Raw genomic sequence first — 21,152 nt, 5'->3', positions numbered from 1 at the left:
TGCTTGCCCTTACCTCAGGTGACCAGCAGATGCTCTTCATGAGGAGATACACTAGCTCAAGTTCCTGTCAACATAGCTCAATCCAGAACACACCTCCTCCACCAGCTTGTTAAATTATGTCATAGACATGCGGCAGAGAACTTATCCGGATGCTGGCACAAGCTGCAGTAAAGGCTGATTAAGTCACCCCTACTCGCTCGCTGCAACACCTTTGGGAGAACACAGAACCACTGATTCTTTCTTTGGATGTGGCTGCACAAAAAAAAAAGTTATATAAGCCAGCCAAGCCAAGAAAACATTATCCCGTTCTGCTAACAGCTCTCACCACCACAAAAGTAGAAGAAAATGTCACCTGCGCGGTCACCTGAGCGTTCAGAGAGTGTTTCCAGGCAGTTGGGAAACTTCCTGACATCATTCCCTGCTTGCGTTCTTTTTCACATGTATCATACACTGTACATACGCGCACAAAAAGGAATGCATATGCATTAATACACGGGCATACACAATTCAGTTTGCCGGTAATTGTGATTTTACACAAAAGTAATACGAAATGGTTGTGCGAGCCCGGCTTAACCTGTAATATAGTGATAGGTGAAAGAAAGGTGTCCAGGCTCCTCTTAAACTCTTTTATCAAGTTCCTCATCAACACGTCCTCAGGCAGACAGTTCCATAGTCTTACTGCTTTTAAGGCTACTCTCATACAGGCATCTTTAATCATTTGCAGCACTACGCTAATCGGACGCTGTCTGTTCTAGTGACTTACAGTGCTTTTTAATGCACCACATCACGCACTGAAATGATGGAGTGCATTAACCCCTTAGTGACGGCCCAATAGTGTTTGTACGTCCTGCTGTTGCAGTATGTGTATGGAGGGAGATAGCGCCGCAGAACGTCAGAAGAAGTAAGTAATGATTTTTATTCTTTGCTCCACTGTATTGCCAGCGTATAAGGTGACAGTTGGGGGGTCGTCTTATACACCCCGTCGCCTTATACGCCGGTATATATTTTTATTGTAACACATTTCTGGATGAATTGCAGGGAAGGGGTTATATATTTAACCCCTTCCCGACAATTCATCCTGCGATCGCCGGCAGCCCATTGCTTTCAGTGGAACCTGCTGTATTGCTGGCTCCATTGAATTCAATGGGCAAACATCGTTCTTCTCTGCCACAGCTGTTACAGCTATGGCAGAGGAGAACGATCTTTACGCTGACAGTGCGGGGGGGGGGCACTCTTGCCGCTATTGTGGCTTAATAGTGGGACCTGGAAACTTGAGATGCAGCCCAACATGTAGCCCCTCGCCTGCCCTATCCGTTTCAGTGTCGTTCCCATCACTTTGTAGAATTGCCCAGATTTTCACAAACGAAAACCTTAGCGAGCATCGGCGATATACAAAAATGCTCGGGTCGCCCATTGACTTCAATGGGGTTCGTTACTCGAAACGAACCCTCGAGCATTGCGAAAATTTCGTCCCGAGTAACGAGCACCCGAGCATTTTGGTGCTCACTCATCTCTAATCATAATATATATTAATGCATTATTTTACCTGCACGATAAACGTGGTCCGGAAAAAAAAAAATAAAGAACGCCAGAAATGCACTTTTTTTGGTCACCCCATCTCCCAGAAAAAATGTAATAAAAAGCGACCAAAAAGTCAAATGGTACCAACTGAAATGACAGGATGTACCACACAAAATGAGCCCTCACTCAACTATGTTGGCGGAAAAATGAAAAAGTTATTGTGTGCAGAAAATGGACACAAAAATAATTTTAAAAAATTAAATATCTTAAAAAAAATATATAAGTACTACAGCAAAAAAAAAAAAACTATACAAGTTTAGTATTGTTGTAATTGTACTGACCCATAAAATAAAGATATCAGGTCATTTTTGTTGCAGTTTGTGCGCCGTAGAAACAGGACGCACCGAAAGATGGCGGAATGTAGTTTTTTTTTCATTTCTCTCCATTTAGAATTTTTTAAAGGTTTTTCAGTACATTATATGGTATAATAAATATTCCATTGAAAACTACAACTTGTCCCACAAAAAACAAGCCCTCATACAGCGACGTCGATGGATAAATAAAGGAGTTACGATTTTTTTTTAAAAGGGAGGAGGAAAAAACGAAAATGGAAAAAAGCAAAAAAGCTCCATCACTAAGGGGTTAAAAACGCTGTTGAGTGCGTTTAAAAACTTAGTTTGAAAACACAGCAAAAATGCAGTATTTTTACTAACATCTGTGTGAGACCGCTCTTACAGTAAAGAACTTTCTTCTATTCTGGCCCCCTTTTACATTTTCTTTCCTCTCTATAGGAGGATGCCCCCTTGTTACAGTGATGGTCCTGCGTATAAATAGATGGTGGGAAAGATCTCCGTATTGTCCCCTTATATATTTATACACAGCCATCTTTTCTAAACTAAATAACCCAATTCTGATAACCTCTCCAGGGATTGTAGTCCATCCATTCCATTTATTACTTTACTTGCCCCCACTCAAGCTCTGATATGTCCTTCTTGAGCACATTCTAAATGGAGATTGTACAGATAGATAAAAATATATGCAAAATTTCAAATAAATAAACAGTAATTAAATACAAGTGACTCTTCCAAAGTCACTAATCCCAAGTCATACACTTAAAGGGGTCGTCCCACCACCCAAACTGTTTTTTTTCCCCCATTACTGCCCTGTAGAGTAGAAGCATCATACACTACAGCTTTACACACACACACACACAAAAAAAATATTTTGCTTACATTTTTATTCCTTTTCTTCCCCTTATAAAGCTGGCCTGAAGGATTTTTCAAAGATGGCACCGCTGGGAAGTTCCCATGATGCACTGCTGTCTCTCTCTCCTCAGTGTTCACGCTCCCGATGATGCTGGTCACATGACGAAGACCAGCATCATAATGGAGACGCAGCTGTCATGGGGAGAGCGATATAGGGCTGTGAGTGACAGCCCGATATAGCTCTCCCCCTCTGCGAGTCCCTTCACTGCTTTGAATGGAGACGGTAGCCACCCAGCTCCATTCAAAGCAATGGAAGAGCAGGGAGAGCAGTGCAATCTCCTTCTACTGCTCTCACAGCTGTAGCAGGAGATTCCTTCATCTCTCGGCATGTCCCCTCATCACTGGACACTGTGACAGCAGTGGTCCAGTGTCCAGTGATGAGGGGACATGCTGAGAGATGAAGGAATCTCCTGCTACAGCTGTCAGAGTAGTAGCAGGAGATTGCGATCTCTAGCATTACTTTCAATAGCAGAGGATCGCGATCCTTTGCCATTGAAAGAAAGTGAAAGTAACACAACACAACACAACACACATCCCCCCCACGCATATTAGTAGTTTACACTGCGGTTATTCCTGCTGCCGATTCCAGCCAATGAGGTGGCTGGAATCGGCACCATGTGACCTCCCATTGTGCACGAGCAGTACAGTTCAGCTGCCGTGCACGATGAGAGCTGTGCCCGCGCCTCACGTGACCGGTGACGTCACCGGTACTTGAATTTGCCCGCGAATTCCGAGCCTACAGAGGAAGCTGATGGTTGGAGCCTTTTATACTACTTTCAACGTGGGAGAGGAAGATTTCTGCGCTGTGTGGTGAGTACCTACCTGAGATTAATGCGCTGTGTGATGAGTACCTACCTGAGATTAATGTGCTGTGCTGCTACGTGTGGTGAGTACCTACCTGAGATTAATGTGCTGTGCTGCTACGTGTGGTGAGTACCTACCTGAGATTAATGTGCTGTGCTGCTACGTGTGGTGAGTACCTACCTGAGATTAATGTGCTGTGCTGCTACGTGTGGTGAGTACCTACCTGAGATTAATGCGCTGTGTGGTGAGTACCTACCTGAGATTAATGTGCTGTGCTGCTACGTGTGGTGAGTACCTACCTGAGATTAATGCGCTGTGTGGTGAGTACCTACCTGAGATTAATGCGCTGTGTGGTGAGTACCTACCTGAGATTAATGCGCTGTGTGGTGAGTACCTACCTGAGATTAATGCGCTGTGTGGTGAGTACCTACCTGAGATTAATGCGCTGTGTGATGAGTACCTACCTGAGATTAATGTGCTGTGCTGCTATGTGTGGTGAGTACCTACCTGAGATTAATGTGCTGTGCTGCTACGTGTGGTGAGTACCTACCTGAGATTAATGTGCTGTGCTGCTATGTGTGGTGAGTACCTACCTGAGATTAATGCGCTGTGTGATGAGTACCTACCTGAGATTAATGTGCTGTGCTGCTACGTGTGGTGAGTACCTACCTGAGATTAATGTGCTGTGCTGCTACGTGTGGTGAGTACCTACCTGAGATTAATGCGCTGTGTGGTGAGTACCTACCTGAGATTAATGCGCTGTGTGGTGAGTACCTACCTGAGATTAATGCGCTGTGTGGTGAGTACCTACCTGAGATTAATGCGCTGTGTGCTGAGTACCTACCTGAGATTAATGCGCTGTGTGCTGAGTACCTACCTGAGATTAATGCGCTGTGTGCTGAGTACCTACCTGAGATTAATGCGCTGTGTGATGAGTACCTACCTGAGATTAATGTGCTGTGCTGCTATGTGTGGTGAGTACCTACCTGAGATTAATGCGCTGTGTGGTGAGTACCTACCTGAGATTAATGTGCTGTGCTGCTACGTGTGGTGAGTACCTACCTGAGATTAATGTGCTGTGCTGCTACGTGTGGTGAGTACCTACCTGAGATTAATGTGCTGTGCTGCTACGTGTGGTGAGTACCTACCTGAGATTAATGTGCTGTGCTGCTACGTGTGGTGAGTACCTACCTGAGATTAATGTGCTGTGCTGCTACGTGTGGTGAGTACCTACCTGAGATTAATGCGCTGTGTGCTGAGTACCTACCTGAGATTAATGCGCTGTGTGCTGAGTACCTACCTGAGATTAATGCGCTGTGTGCTGAGTACCTACCTGAGATTAATGCGCTGTGTGCTGAGTACCTACCTGAGATTAATGCGCTGTGTAATGAGTACCTACCTGAGATTAATGCGCTGTGTGGTGAGTACCTACCTGAGATTAATGCGCTGTGTAATGAGTACCTACCTGAGATTAATGCGCTGTGTGCTGAGTACCTACCTGAGATTAATGCGCTGTGTGCTGAGTACCTACCTGAGATTAATGCTCTGTGTGGTGAGTACCTACCTGAGATTAATGTGCTGTGCGCTACGTGTGGTGAGTACCTACCTGAGATTAATGCGCTGTGTGGTGAGTACCTACCTGAGATTAATGCGCTGTGTGGTGAGTACCTACCTGAGATTAATGCGCTGTGTGGTGAGTACCTACCTGAGATTAATGCGCTGTGTGGTGAGTACCTACCTGAGATTAATGCGCTGTGTGGTGAGTACCTACCTGAGATTAATGCGCTGTGTGGTGAGTACCTACCTGAGATTAATGCGCTGTGTGGTGAGTACCTACCTGAGATTAATGCGCTGTGTGGTGAGTACCTACCTGAGATTAATGCGCTGTGTGGTGAGTACCTACCTGAGATTAATGTGCTGTGCGCTACGTGTGGTGAGTACCTACCTGAGATTAATGCGCTGTGTGCTGAGTACCTACCTGAGATTAATGCGCTGTGTGCTGAGTACCTACCTGAGATTAATGCGCTGTGTGGTGAGTACCTACCTGAGATTAATGCGCTGTGCGCTACGTGTGGTGAGTACCTACCTGAGATTAATGCGCTGTGTGGTGAGTACCTACCTGAGATTAATGTGCTGTGCGCTACGTGTGGTGAGTACCTACCTGAGATTAATGCGCTGTGTGCTGAGTACCTACCTGAGATTAATGCGCTGTGTGCTGAGTACCTACCTGAGATTAATGCGCTGTGTGGTGAGTACCTACCTGAGATTAATGCGCTGTGTGCTGAGTACCTACCTGAGATTAATGCGCTGTGTGATGAGTACCTACCTGAGATTAATGCGCTGTGCGCTACGTGTGGTGAGTACCTACCTGAGATTAATGCGCTGTGTGGTGAGTACCTACCTGAGATTAATGCGCTGTGTGTGGTGAGTACCTACCTGAGATTAATGCGCTGTGTGTGGTGAGTACCTACCTGAGATTAATGCGCTGTGTGTGGTGAGTACCTACCTGAGATTAATGCGCTGTGTGTGGTGAGTACCTACCTGAGATTAATGCGCTGTGTGTGGTGAGTACCTACCTGAGATTAATGCGCTGTGTGTGGTGAGTACCTACCTGAGATTAATGCGCTGTGCGTGGTGAGTACCTACCTGAGATTAATGCGCTGTGCGCTACGTGTGGTGAGTACCTACCTGAGATTAATGCGCTGTGTGGTGAGTACCTACCTGAGATTAATGCGTAGTGTGGTGAGTACCTACCTGAGATTAATGCGCTGTGTGTGGTGAGTACCTACCTGAGATTAATGCGCTGTGTGTGGTGAGTACCTACCTGAGATTAATGCGCTGTGTGTGGTGAGTACCTACCTGAGATTAATGCGCTGTGCGTGGTGAGTACCTACCTGAGATTAATGCGCTGTGCGCTACGTGTGGTGAGTACCTACCTGACATTAATGCGCTGTGTGTGGTGAGTACCTACCTGAGATTAATGCGCTGTGTGTGGTGAGTACCTACCTGAGATTAATGCGCTGTGCGCTACGTGTGGCGAGTACCTACCTGAGATTAATGCGCTGTGCGCTACGTCTGGTGAGTACGTCACCTGAGATTTGCGCGACGCCACCTGACGCAACCTGTCTTTTTTTGCAGATTTGTGCGCTACGTGGGGAGACGCGGCCACCCGAGATTTGTGCGCTTTTTTTTGCAAACTTACGTGTGGAGATGATCCTGACGTTTGGACGCGTTGTGAGAAGAATTTCGCTTCGCTTGCACACAAGCTGACATAACTCGTCGAGGTAAGCTGCTGCATCTAAAATTTTCATTGCGTGCATCTGCTCATACGTGCTTATTTTGCGCATATTTGCAGGTTTTCGCTTGCGTGTGTGTGTACGCACGCGTGTGTGTGTACGCACGCGTGTGTGTGTGCGCACGCGTGTGTGTGTGTACGCACGCACGCGCGTGTGTGTGTACGCACGCACGCGCGTGTACGCACGCACGCGCGTGTGTGTGTACGCACGCACGCGCGTGTGTGTGTACGCACGCACGCGCGTGTGTGTGTACGCACGCACGCGCGTGTGTGTGTACGCACGCACGCGCGTGTGTGTGCACGCACGCACGCGCGTGTGTGTGTACGCACGCACGCGCGTGTGTGTGTACGCACGCACGCGTGTGTGTACGCACGCACGCGCGTGTGTGTGTACGCACGCACGCGCGTGTGTGTGTACGCACGCACGCACGTGTGTGTACGTATATATAATATATGATTCTTCTGACCAGGTTGGGGGAGTAGTGGTCAATGTAAGTGGGTAGAGCGGATCTAGGGATCAGTAATACTGGTGTGATGTGACTGTTAACCTGCTGATTTTTCGTTATTTCCTGCAGATCTGACGTCCTTGAGAATGGGAAGGCTGGCGGACAGTGAAGAGACCCTCGACGTTCAGCAATCTTGAAACCCTTCGTTTTATGGACTGCTTTTTGCCGGTGACTCACCTTTTTTTTTTTTTAATAAGCTTTTTGGAGTATCCTGAAAAACTGCGCAATATTTTACACCGATTGAGTAAACAGAAAAGATCCCCAAACACAGCGGCCTTTGGTTTATCAGGGAATGACACTTGGTGTAAAATCCAAATTTTTAATAAATAATAAAACGTGATTTGAATTTGTTTTTTTGTTTTACCTTATTTATATTTTCAGGCTCCTGATTACCCCCGCTGTAAAGCCGGCTGCGACGAGCTCCGCCATGGAATTCCGGGGCGGAGCCCATCACGGCAGCCCCAAGAGACCCCAATACTTACCTCTGGTTCCGGAGTCCCGCATGACGCCTCAGTGCGCATGGGTAATAGAGCGTGAGACGCACCGCAGCGGCATGTGACGCGGCTGGCGGTAGGCGTAGAGGCGGTTTCACGCTATTTTCCGCTGTGCTACAGCGGAAAATAGCGTGAATGGACGGCTTCCACAGACTGCAATGGAAGCCGTCCGCGCGTATACCCGCGGCATTTTACGGTGCGGAATTCCGCTGTGAAATTACGCACCGTAAGCATTGAGCTATTAGGTTGAATACCGTGTTTCCCCGATAGTAAGACACCCCCCGATTGTAAGACGTATCGGGGGTTTCAGGGGGGTCGGCCAATGTAAGCCGTACCCCGAAAGTAAGACATATGTCTTACTTTCGGGGAAACACGGGGGTATTGTCGCCTCCCTCTCATCTACGGTAGCTGCGCGCCGCCCCCCCTCCATACGTCACCGCGTCTGCCACCTTTGGCCTCATGTCCACGGGGAAAATCAGGCCCGCTACGGATTCTCCATGTAGAATCCGTAGCGGGTCCCTCCTGCCCCGCGGACATGAGCGCTGAAAATAGGAATAAATCAGAATTAACTTGCCTTTCACACGCTCCGGATACTTCCTTCGCTGCGGCGTCATCTTCTCTCGTCGCAGCCGGATCTTCTTTCTTCGGCTCGGCGGATGTGCATGATGACGTCGGTGACGTGCCCCGCACATGCGCCGGGCCGAAGCAAAATGATCCGGCCGCGACTGAGAGAAGATGGCGCCGCGGCGAAGAGAAGAACCAGAGCGTGTGAGTACAATTTGATTTTTGTGTCCCGGGAGACCCGCATGAAAATGGAGCATGGTCCAGATTTTTTCATGCTCCATTTTCCAATATAAGACATACCCCGAAAGTAAGACATAGTGGGGCTTTTGGGGATAAAAAGAAAGTAAGACACTGTCTTACTTTCGGGGAAACACGGTAGATCCGTCTGTGGGAAGGAGCCTTAAGGCCTCATGTCCACTAGCAAAATGGAATTGCGGTTTCCGCAGCGGATTTGCCCCTAGGGAATCATTGGCCATCCCGTCCATTAAACTGATTTTTGCACCCGCGGATGGAATTTTAATAGAATTGCGTTTTTCATGCGTGGGAGAAAAAACCGCGGCATGCTCCATTTTACCGCGGATCGGCCACATTGCTATCACATTGACAGCAATGTGTGCGTATATCTGCATGAAAATTATACAATTGAAAGCTGATTCTACGCGGATTGTATTTTTCCAGTGGACATGAGGCCTAAGGCCGCCTGCAGACGGCCGTGTCGCATCCAGCTGCTCGCAACGGGACCCGACCTGAGCGCCTGCAGAGAGCAGTGCGGAACTCGCCCGCTCCCGCAGCGCTGTCTCATGTGCCAGCAGACGACACATGCGCAGAGCCGGCAGCCAGCGAGTGGCGTTTCTGTACGGGGCTCTGCGAACCCCGCACAGAATTAGAGCATGCCGCGGTTTGTTTTCTGCGCGTGATTTCGCGTAGACAAACCACGGCCTTCTGCATAGGATTGCGTATTGAAATGCAATCCTATGCAGGCGTGTACAGCCAGAAATGTACGGTGCTGCGTCTGGCATAGACTGAAGTGGCAGCGGTGCGCACTCGTCATCAGCTGATTGGCAGGGATTCTGGGAGGCAGATCACCACTTCACTGCGCATAGATCATCAGTACTGGAGTCCCAGGGAACCCTTTTAACCCCTTGCCACCGCAGCACGTGAATGTATGTATATGTTAGGAAGCAGCTTTCTGGAATGGACTTGCATCTACATCCTACAGATCTGAGCCCACACCATCTACTGCTGAAGACTGTTGCTAATGACAGTTGGCCTCCCGCAGCCACAGAGGGGATGGGTTAGACAGATTCCCGCTGTTAACCCTTTCCAGTCCAATGTCGGGCCTGCCCCGACATCATAATTTCCCTCCAATGTCGGGGCAGGCCCGACACTGCAGTGCAGGAGTGAATCTGCAACCGATTGTCAGGCACATCGGGTACAGATGCACTCCTGCACTGGTCCTCATCGAAGACCCCCGAGGAGAAGGCAGAAAGGGATTTTAATCCTTTCTGCCTTCTCCTTTACACATTACTTAGCGCTATGTAATGCATAGATTCTGGCCGGCGATCATGTGACCGCCGGTGTTACCTGACCCCAGCAGTCACATGATCGCCGAACCGGGAGGCAGAAGGAGAGTACTGAAGACGCCGGACAGGTAAGCAGGTCCCTCCCTGCACCCTCCTGAACTCTGTCAGCTCAGGAGGGTGCAGGGAAAGTGTATTTTTTTCTCACCCATTCTCCCCAGAACCAATTTATTTGGAGCTGGGGAGAATGGGTGAGAAAAAATAAGTGGATTGGAAAGGGTTAATGCTTTGCATGCAACGATTGCTCTTATTTCATTAGGTTTTTGTATGTAATCAGATATACTTCAGTCTAAGCCAACCTGAGTATAAGCCAAGGTACCAACTTTTACCCCAAAAACCTGGGGTCAATTATTGACTTGAGTATAAGCCAAGGGGTAATATTAGGTACCTCGGCTAACACTGGGATCGGCTATACTCGAGTATGCATTGTGGCTGCTGCTACAGGCCAAGTGGGCAGTATTGTCCGGGTCTCCTGGACTCATGGTTAGTGTAGGGACTAGCGGTATAACCAGGAGCTTAGAAGTTCGCCCGCTAGCTTCACGTTTTGTCTAAAATGTCAAGTAATACCTGTTCTTTATAATCAGCCTGTTAGTAGTGGTTGCATTTTTGGCTTCTGTATGCAGTGTTTTCTATCTCTGTTGTATTCTGTTCCGTCTGTTATATGCCATGCGTGTGTCCTGTTCTGTGGCTCCTAGGATCAGCTATGGCCCAGTTCCGAAGACCGCTGGGCCGCCCTCTTATTTGGGGATGTATATGTTCACTCAGTGAACACAAAGGGGTGTACTTTGTAAAATAGGGCCATTTTAGGGGGTATGTATTCTGACACCCACGAGCCTTTGCAATCTTGGCTCGGTGGAGGAAAAAGGATTTAGCAAAATGAGGAAAAATGAGGTTCAACTTGAATGTCTCCTAAATGGTTCCAAACAAAGGATGTTTTTGCAAATGTGCGTCCAGAATAAAGTGAACAGATGGAAATATATGTTGGCGAGGATTTGTAGAGTATGCTTGCACATATGAGATATAACATTTGCAAATGTTAAAAAATTACAATGTCTTCAAAACTGTCAATATTCTTAATTTTAATTAATATACACAACTTCTAACTGCCCATTTTTACCACTTAAACGAAGTACAACAAGGCACAGAAAAAACAATGTAAGAATCACTTCGATTTGCAAACATGCCCATCTTGAAAGCGTCCTACTGAGCCAACATCTAGGACCGTCAGTCTCTCTGCTGCTTCAACAATGATTGTGAGCAAACGCAGTGTGGTAATCTGGAAATAACTTATCAGCTCACCTGTAAAGAAGAAGGAAAAAAGTTTGCAAGAAAATAAATAAAAGCTTAGTCTATCCAAAAATACCAAAAAAAAAAAAAAGGTGAGTCACCGGCAAAAAGCAGTCCATAAAACGAAGGGTTTCAAGATTGCTGAACGTCGAGGGTCTCTTCACTGTCCGCCAGCCTTCCCATTCTCAAGGACGTCAGATCTGCAGGAAATAACGAAAAATCAGCAGGTTAACAGTCACATCACACCAGTATTACTGATCCCTAGATCCGCTCCACCCACTTACATTGACCACTACTCCCCCAACCTGGTCAGAAGAATCATATATTATATATACGTACACACACGCGCGTGCGTACACACACACGCAAGCGAAAACCTGCAAATATGCGCAAAATAAGCACGTATGAGCAGATGCAGCAGCTTACCTCGACGAGTTATGTCAGCTTGTGTGCAAGCGAAGCGAAATTCTTCTCAAAACGCGTCCAAACGTCAGGATCATCTCCACGCGTAAGTTTGCAAAAAAAAGCGCACAAATCTCGGGTGGCCGCGTCTCCCCACGTAGCGCACAAATCTGCAAAAAAAAGACAGGTTGCGTTAGGTGGCGTCGCGCAAATCTCAGGTGACGTACTCACCAGACGTAGCGCACAGCGAATTAATCTCAGGTAGGTACTCGCCACGCACAGCGAATTAATCTCAGGTAGGTACTCGCCACGCACAGCGCATTAATCTCAGGTAGGTACTCGCCACACACAGCGCATTAATCTCAGGTAGGTACTCGCCACACACAGCGCATTAATCTCAGGTAGGTACTCGCCACACACAGCGCATTAATCTCAGGTAGGTACTCGCCACACACAGCGCATTAATCTCAGGTAGGTACTCGCCACACACAGCGCATTAATCTCAGGTAGGTACTCGCCACACACAGCGCATTAATCTCAGGTAGGTACTCGCCACACACAGCGCATTAATCTCAGGTAGGTACTCGCCACACACAGCGCATTAATCTCAGGTAGGTACTCGCCACACACAGCGCATTAATCTCAGGTAGGTACTCGCCACACACAGCGCATTAATCTCAGGTAGGTACTCGCCACACACAGCGCATTAATCTCAGGTAGGTACTCGCCACACACAGCGCATTAATCTCAGGTAGGTACTCGCCACACACAGCGCATTAATCTCAGGTAGGTACTCGCCACACACAGCGCATTAATCTCAGGTAGGTACTCGCCACACACAGCGCATTAATCTCAGGTAGGTACTCGCCACACACAGCGCATTAATCTCAGGTAGGTACTCGCCACACACAGCGCATTAATCTCAGGTAGGTACTCGCCACACACAGCGCATTAATCTCAGGTAGGTACTCGCCGCACACAGCGCATTAATCTCAGGTAGGTACTCGCCGCACACAGCGCATTAATCTCAGGTAGGTACTCGCCGCACACAGCGCATTAATCTCAGGTAGGTACTCGCCGCACACAGCGCATTAATCTCAGGTAGGTACTCGCCGCACACAGCGCATTAATCTCAGGTAGGTACTCGCCGCACACAGCGCATTAATCTCAGGTAGGTACTCGCCGCACACAGCGCATTAATCTCAGGTAGGTACTCGCCACACACAGCGCATTAATCTCAGGTAGGTACTCGCCACACACAGCGCATTAATCTCAGGTAGGTACTCGCCACACACAGCGCATTAATCTCAGGTAGGTACTCGCCACACACAGCGCATTAATCTCAGGTAGGTACTCGCCACACACAGCGCATTAATCTCAGGTAGGTACTCGCCACACACAGCGCATTAATCTCAGGTAGGTACTCGCCACACACAGCGCATTAATCTCAGGTAGGTACTCGCCACACACAGCGCATTAATCTCAGGTAGGTACTCGCCACACACAGCGCATTAATCTCAGGTAGGTACTCGCCACACACAGCGCATTAATCTCAGGTAGGTACTCGCCACACACAGCGCATTAATCTCAGGTAGGTACTCGCCACACACAGCGCATTAATCTCAGGTAGGTACTCGCCACACACAGCGCATTAATCTCAGGTAGGTACTCGCCACACACAGCGCATTAATCTCAGGTAGGTACTCGCCACACACAGCGCATTAATCTCAGGTAGGTACTCGCCACACACAGCGCATTAATCTCAGGTAGGTACTCGCCACACACAGCGCATTAATCTCAGGTAGGTACTCGCCACACACAGCGCATTAATCTCAGGTAGGTACTCGCCACACACAGCGCATTAATCTCAGGTAGGTACTCGCCACACACAGCGCATTAATCTCAGGTAGGTACTCGCCACACACAGCGCATTAATCTCAGGTAGGTACTCGCCACACACAGCGCATTAATCTCAGGTAGGTACTCGCCACACACAGCGCATTAATCTCAGGTAGGTACTCGCCACACACAGCGCATTAATCTCAGGTAGGTACTCGCCACACACAGCGCATTAATCTCAGGTAGGTACTCGCCACACACAGCGCATTAATCTCAGGTAGGTACTCGCCACACACAGCGCATTAATCTCAGGTAGGTACTCGCCACACACAGCGCATTAATCTCAGGTAGGTACTCGCCACACACAGCGCATTAATCTCAGGTAGGTACTCGCCACACACAGCGCATTAATCTCAGGTAGGTACTCGCCGCACACAGCGCATTAATCTCAGGTAGGTACTCGCCGCACACAGCGCATTAATCTCAGGTAGGTACTCGCCGCACACAGCGCATTAATCTCAGGTAGGTACTCGCCGCACACAGCGCATTAATCTCAGGTAGGTACTCGCCGCACACAGCGCATTAATCTCAGGTAGGTACTCGCCGCACACAGCGCATTAATCTCAGGTAGGTACTCGCCGCACACAGCGCATTAATCTCAGGTAGGTACTCGCCGCACACAGCGCATTAATCTCAGGTAGGTACTCGCCGCACACAGCGCATTAATCTCAGGTAGGTACTCGCCGCACACAGCGCATTAATCTCAGGTAGGTACTCGCCGCACACAGCGCATTAATCTCAGGTAGGTACTCGCCGCACACAGCGCATTAATCTCAGGTAGGTACTCGCCGCACACAGCGCATTAATCTCAGGTAGGTACTCGCCGCACACAGCGCATTAATCTCAGGTAGGTACTCGCCGCACACAGCGCATTAATCTCAGGTAGGTACTCGCCGCACACAGCGCATTAATCTCAGGTAGGTACTCGCCGCACACAGCGCATTAATCTCAGGTAGGTACTCGCCGCACACAGCGCATTAATCTCAGGTAGGTACTCGCCGCACACAGCGCATTAATCTCAGGTAGGTACTCGCCGCACACAGCGCATTAATCTCAGGTAGGTACTCGCCGCACACAGCGCATTAATCTCAGGTAGGTACTCGCCGCACACAGCGCATTAATCTCAGGTAGGTACTCGCCGCACACAGCGCATTAATCTCAGGTAGGTACTCGCCGCACACAGCGCATTAATCTCAGGTAGGTACTCGCCGCACACAGCGCATTAATCTCAGGTAGGTACTCGCCGCACACAGCGCATTAATCTCAGGTAGGTACTCGCCGCACACAGCGCATTAATCTCAGGTAGGTACTCGCCGCACACAGCGCATTAATCTCAGGTAGGTACTCGCCGCACACAGCGCATTAATCTCAGGTAGGTACTCGCCGCACACAGCGCATTAATCTCAGGTAGGTACTCGCCGCACACAGCGCATTAATCTCAGGTAGGTACTCGCCGCACACAGCGCATTAATCTCAGGTAGGTACTCGCCGCACACAGCGCATTAATCTCAGGTAGGTACTCGCCGCACACAGCGCATTAATCTCAGGTAGGTACTCGCCGCACACAGCGCATTAATCTCAGGTAGGTACTCGCCGCACACAGCGCATTAATCTCAGGTAGGTACTCGCCGCACACAGCGCATTAATCTCAGGTAGGTACTCGCCGCACACAGCGCATTAATCTCAGGTAGGTACTCGCCGCACACAGCGCATTAATCTCAGGTAGGTACTCGCCGCACACAGCGCATTAATCTCAGGTAGGTACTCGCCGCACACAGCGCATTAATCTCAGGTAGGTACTCGCCGCACACAGCGCATTAATCTCAGGTAGGTACTCGCCGCACACAGCGCATTAATCTCAGGTAGGTACTCGCCGCACACAGCGCATTAATCTCAGGTAGGTACTCGCCGCACACAGCGCATTAATCTCAGGTAGGTACTCGCCGCACACAGCGCATTAATCTCAGGTAGGTACTCGCCGCACACAGCGCATTAATCTCAGGTAGGTACTCGCCGCACACAGCGCATTAATCTCAGGTAGGTACTCGCCGCACACAGCGCATTAATCTCAGGTAGGTACTCGCCGCACACAGCGCATTAATCTCAGGTAGGTACTCGCCGCACACAGCGCATTAATCTCAGGTAGGTACTCGCCGCACACAGCGCATTAATCTCAGGTAGGTACTCGCCGCACACAGCGCATTAATCTCAGGTAGGTACTCGCCGCACACAGCGCATTAATCTCAGGTAGGTACTCGCCGCACACAGCGCATTAATCTCAGGTAGGTACTCGCCGCACACAGCGCATTAATCTCAGGTAGGTACTCGCCGCACACAGCGCATTAATCTCAGGTAGGTACTCGCCGCACACAGCGCATTAATCTCAGGTAGGTACTCGCCGCACACAGCGCATTAATCTCAGGTAGGTACTCGCCGCACACAGCGCATTAATCTCAGGTAGGTACTCGCCGCACACAGCGCATTAATCTCAGGTAGGTACTCGCCGCACACAGCGCATTAATCTCAGGTAGGTACTCACCGCACACAGCGCATTAATCTCAGGTAGGTACTCAGCACACAGCGCATTAATCTCAGGTAGGTACTCAGCACACAGCGCATTAATCTCAGGTAGGTACTCAGCACACAGCGCATAAATCTCAGGTAGGTACTCAGCACACAGCGCATAAATCTCAGGTAGGTACTCACCACACAGCGCATTAATCTCAGGTAGGTACTCACCACACATAGCAGCACAGCACATTAATCTCAGGTAGGTACTCATCACACAGCGCATTAATCTCAGGTAGGTACTCACCGCACACAGCGCATTAATCTCAGGTAGGTACTCAGCACACAGCGCATTAATCTCAGGTAGGTACTCAGCACACAGCGCATTAATCTCAGGTAGGTACTCAGCACACAGCGCATAAATCTCAGGTAGGTACTCAGCACACAGCGCATTAATCTCAGGTAGGTACTCACCACACAGCGCATTAATCTCAGGTAGGTACTCACCACACAGCGCATTAATCTTCCTCTCCCACGTTGAAAGTATAAAAGGCTCCAACCATCAGCTTCCTCTGTAGGCTCGGAATTCGCGGGCAAATTCAAGTACCGGTGACGTCACCGGTCACGTGAGGCGCGGGCACAGCTCTCATCGTGCACGGCAGCTGAACTGTACTGCTCGTGCACAATGGGAGGTCACATGGTGCCGATTCCAGCCACCTCATTGGCTGGAATCGGCAGCAGGAATAACCGCAGTGTAAACTACTAATATGCCCCCCCCACAGTGCCCCCTCCACAGTGTCCTCCCCAAAGTGCCCCTCCCTCCAAAGTGCCCCCCCACACATACACATGCCGCCTAACAGTGCCTCCCCCCACAGTGCCCCCCCCACTGTGCCCCCTCTAAAATGCTCCTTCCTGCAAAGTGCCCCCCCAAAGCGCCCCTCCCCCCACAGTGCCCCCACACACGCCTCCCCAGTGTCCCTCCAAAGTGCCCCCCACACAAACATGCCCCCCACAGTGCCTCTCCCTCCAAAGTGCCCCCCCAAAACACCCCTCTCCCCACAGTGCCCCACACACACACACACACACACACACACACACGCCACCCCCCCAGTGTCCCTTCAAAGTGCCCCACACACACACGCCCCCCCCCAGTGCCCCACAGACGCACGCCACCCCAAAGTGCACCCTCTACAGTGCCTGCCCACACAAATTTCCCCCCCAGGACCCCCCTCCCCCACACACACACACCCGAGTGCCCCTCCCCCCAAAGTGCCTTCTCCAAAGTGCCCCCCACAAGTCTATGTGACAGCACCCGACGGCCACAAGTCTATGTAACAGCACCCGGCCAATTATTATGTGACAGCAACAACCCCCCAACCAAGTATAATGTGACAGTACACCCCCACTTGCAGGATCAGTGACGGCCTGACACCCCCACCCATCCACCGCAGCAACTACTTGTTAGCACCCCGCTGCCCCCTGTGGCGACTAATTGTCAGCACCCCTCTGCCCCCACGGCGACTACTTGCCAGCACCCCCCCCCACCCGCAAGTAAAGTGACAGCCTGCCCCCCACCCCCGGAAGTAAAAAGTGACTGCCCGTGCAACCCCAACTTCGCAAGTGACAGCCCTCCCACCCTGCACGTAAACTGACAGCCCTCCCACCCCCACCCCCTGCAAGTAAAGTGACAGCCCTTCCTACCACCACTGCCCATAAAGTGACAGCCTGCACCCCCTAACCCCCGCAAGTAAAGTGACAGCCCCACCACCTTGACCCCCGCAAGTAAAGTGACAGCCGGCGGCCCCCCGCCCATAAAGTGACAGCCCCAACACACCCCCGAAAGTAAAGTGACAGCCTGCAACCCCCCTTCCCCCCCCCAGCCCCCATCAGCTGGCAGCCCCCCACCTCCAGCCCATAAAGTGACAGCCCCCCCACCTGAATCTCCCCGCAAGTAAAGTGACAGCCAGCGCCCCCCCCCCCAACTCCCACAAGTACAGTGACAGCCAGCAGCTCCCTCCTCAACCCCCCACAAGTAAAGTGAAACACCCCCCCACAACCCCCACAAGTAATGTGTCCGCCTGCCCCAACCCCCCCCCCCCCCGCAAGTAAAGTGACAGCACAAAACCCCTCCCCCCACCCCCCAAATGTTACTCACCCTCCCTCTGGATCGCCTTCACCCTCCTGCCGGAGCGCCGCACGTTCCCAAGCCCATAGGTGCTACTGCGCATGCGCAAAGGAAGAGGCGCGCACCCACGGCCCAAGCAACGCTACTGCACATGCACCAAGATCCAAAGGCTCGTCCACGGACCTAGGACTCGATCTGCTTGTGTGCGACTAGGAGAGAAGAAAGAAGAAGCTTCATGATCGGCACCAGGACAACGGAGTCGTCAACACAGGAAGGTTTTACATAACTTCTGTATGGCACATATCCTATGCACAATGTATATTACAAAGTGCATTGATATGGTCATACAGAAGTGTACACATACACTTCAAACTATGGGACAACCCCTTTAAGACTCAGTACCCTTAGAATACAGCATGTACTCACTTAGCTTGAATGCTGACATATGTTTGATTTCTATAGCACTTCTTTGTACTACTTCTGCTCCTCCTCTGTTTGGAAAGAACACAGGAAGTTCCACAGATGCCATTTTATCATCCCCCATTTGGGAAAGCCTGCCCCTAATTACTCACCTGTGCAAAGCAATGGAGATTGAAACCCTCAGGCTGCATTCAGACGAACGTATATCGGCTCGGTTTTCACACTGAGCCCATATACGTTGTCCTCGTGTGCAGGGGGGGAGGATGGAAGAGCCAGGAGCAGTAACTGAGCTCCCGCCCCCTCTCTGCCTCCTCTACGCCCCTCTGCACTATTTGCAATGGGGAGAGGCGGGATGGGGGCGGGGCTAAGTTCCAAGAATCAGCCCCGCCCCCGGCCCACTTCCCCCCATTGCAAATAGTGGAGAGGTGGCAGAGAGGGGGCGGAAGCTCAGTTCCTGCTCCTGGCTCTTCCATCCTACCCCCCCCTGCACACGAGGACAACGTATATCGGCTCGGCGTGAAAACCAAGCCAATATATGTTCGTGGGAATGCAGCCTAAGGCTGCATTCTCATGAACGTATATCGGCTCGGTTTTCACGCCAAGCCGATATACGGTGTCCTCATCTGCAGGGGGGGAGGATGGAAGAGCCAGGAGCAGGAACTGAGCTCCCGCCCCCTCTCTGCCTCCTTTCCGCCCCTCTGCACTATTTGCAATGGGGAGAGGCAGGACGGGGCGGGGCTAAGTTCTGAGAATTAGCCCCACACCCGATCCGCCTCTCCCCATTGCAAATAGTGCAGAGGGGCGGATCGTAGGAAGAGAGGAGGCGGGAGTTCAGTTCCTGCTCCTGGCTCTTCCATTCCCCCCCCCCCTGCCTGCAGAGCAGGGCGACGTATATGGGCTCGGCGTGAAAACCGAGCTGATATACGTTCGTGTGAATGCAGCCTCAAGCCTCTGAGCTCCCGCCTCCTCTCCACCCCCTCTCCACCCCATTGCACTATTTGCAATGAGAGGAGGTGGGACGAGGGCGGGGCAAAGTTTTGGGAATTAGCCCCGCCCCAACCCTGCCTCCCCACATTGCAAATAGTGCAAAGGGGTGGAGAGGGGGTGGAGAGGAGGCAGAGAGGGGGTGAGAGTTCAGAGCACTGCTCCCGGCTCTTCCAGCCTCCTCCCCCTGCAGAGAGAAACGCTGTATAACGGCCGGCGTGAATACCCGGCCGATATACGGTCTTCTGAAGGTGCCCTAAAAAGGAGTTTTTGGGTACATTAAAAATTAATTAAACGGTCTTACAATTTAAAAAAAATTCAATACTCACCTATTCTGGAAACTCCCCGTACAGCACTGAAGCCCCAGTGACTGCCACACGGAACCTTAGAAAAAGTAGTGGACGGTCATGTGCAGAATAAATAGCCACTTACGGGCTTCTTCCATAGTCACTGAAGCTCATGAGTGATTGAGTAATCACGTGCCGCTTCTTACAAGTTCATTGCGGTTGGCACTAGGGCCATAGCACCTGACTGGGAGCTGCTGGAATAGGTGAGTTTTAAATTTTTATTAATTTTAAGTCCCTTTAACTTTTCTTCTATGTCTCAGAAAACCCCTTGAATTGGGGGGTTCTATATTTCACTGATGAAAAAAGAGCAGCCATCATAATATTTTTTAAACTTTTGATACACTTTTGGCCTGTTTCACACAAAATCCTGACCAAGAAGCTCTGCCGGAGAACTTCAAGCAAGTGCCGAGGTGCTTTGGGAGACGTGCGCCAGAGCCTGACAGCGCCTCTTAGGTAATGTTTGTGTTTATGCAGCTAGGGCTTATTTTAGAGCTTTTACAGTAGGATTTTCTACTGTTAAATTTGCACCGCACGAAAACCGCATTGTGCTGCAACAGAAAGGAAGGGTCTATAGGTAAACATGGGCTACAAAATATCACAAGTCACGGGCATCTCTAGCAACCCACAATTTTTTTTTCTCGCTATGGCCGCCTGCAGAAGGGCGGAAATTTCCGCCGCTGGAAGCCTGCATAGGATTGCGTTAACAAACGCAATAACGCAATCCTAGGCAGACGGCCGCAGTTTGGCTGAGCGAAATCTCGCGCGGCAAACAAACTGCGGCATGTTCTATTTCTGTGTGGGGCTCACAGAGCCCCACACAGAAACGTCACTCACCCGGCCGCCGGCTCCGGTCTGCGCATGCGCCGGCTGCCGGCAGCCGGCACATGAAAGGTCCGGAGCTGCGGGGCGCCGGTGAGTACGCGCTGCTCTCTGCAGGCACTCGGGTCAGGTCCCGTGGCGAGAATTCTCGCAGCCGGATCCGACCCGGACGTCTGCAGGCGGCCTTAGTCACATGCTACAAAACATTGCTAATATGAAGGAACCCATAGGAAAGCATAGGCTTCACATACATGCAATTTGTTGCACAATCGCATCACAAGAACATTACTAGATTGTGTTGCCCGTGTGAAACAGGCCTTAATCGTATGATA

At 50.4% G+C, this 21,152-nt stretch overlaps 2 long non-coding RNA genes across 5 annotated transcripts in view; one reads left to right on the top strand and one right to left on the bottom strand.

The window, feature by feature from the left end:
- The window catches only part of LOC136577484 (uncharacterized), a 74,378-nt gene extending 66,637 nt beyond the window's left edge, over nucleotides 1-7,741 (top strand). For 2 of the 4 annotated variants that reach the window (XR_010786489.1, XR_010786490.1), the window contains exons 2-3: nucleotides 6,729-6,874; nucleotides 7,461-7,741. This is a non-coding gene — a long non-coding RNA (uncharacterized lncRNA). Of the gene's footprint in view, nucleotides 1-3,334; nucleotides 3,597-6,340; nucleotides 6,875-7,460 lie in introns of those variants that run through there. The other 2 variants (XR_010786488.1, XR_010786487.1) reach the window with 2 other exon arrangements.
- A 3,342-nt stretch (nucleotides 7,742-11,083) lies between these two features.
- On the bottom strand, nucleotides 11,084-16,882 carry LOC136577483 (uncharacterized). The gene is made up of 4 exons (XR_010786486.1): nucleotides 16,633-16,882; nucleotides 11,743-11,888; nucleotides 11,418-11,516; nucleotides 11,084-11,328 (listed from the first exon to the last, which is right to left on the bottom strand). It is a non-coding gene; the product is annotated as an uncharacterized lncRNA (long non-coding RNA).
- Between the last annotated feature and the right edge of the window lie 4,270 nt (nucleotides 16,883-21,152).

This window comes from Eleutherodactylus coqui, chromosome 8 (genome assembly GCF_035609145.1).
Source record: "Eleutherodactylus coqui strain aEleCoq1 chromosome 8, aEleCoq1.hap1, whole genome shotgun sequence".
NCBI lineage: Eukaryota > Metazoa > Chordata > Amphibia > Anura > Eleutherodactylidae > Eleutherodactylus > Eleutherodactylus coqui.
Note: the sequence above shows the minus strand (reverse complement) of the source record. Positions and strands in the feature narration are given on the sequence as shown.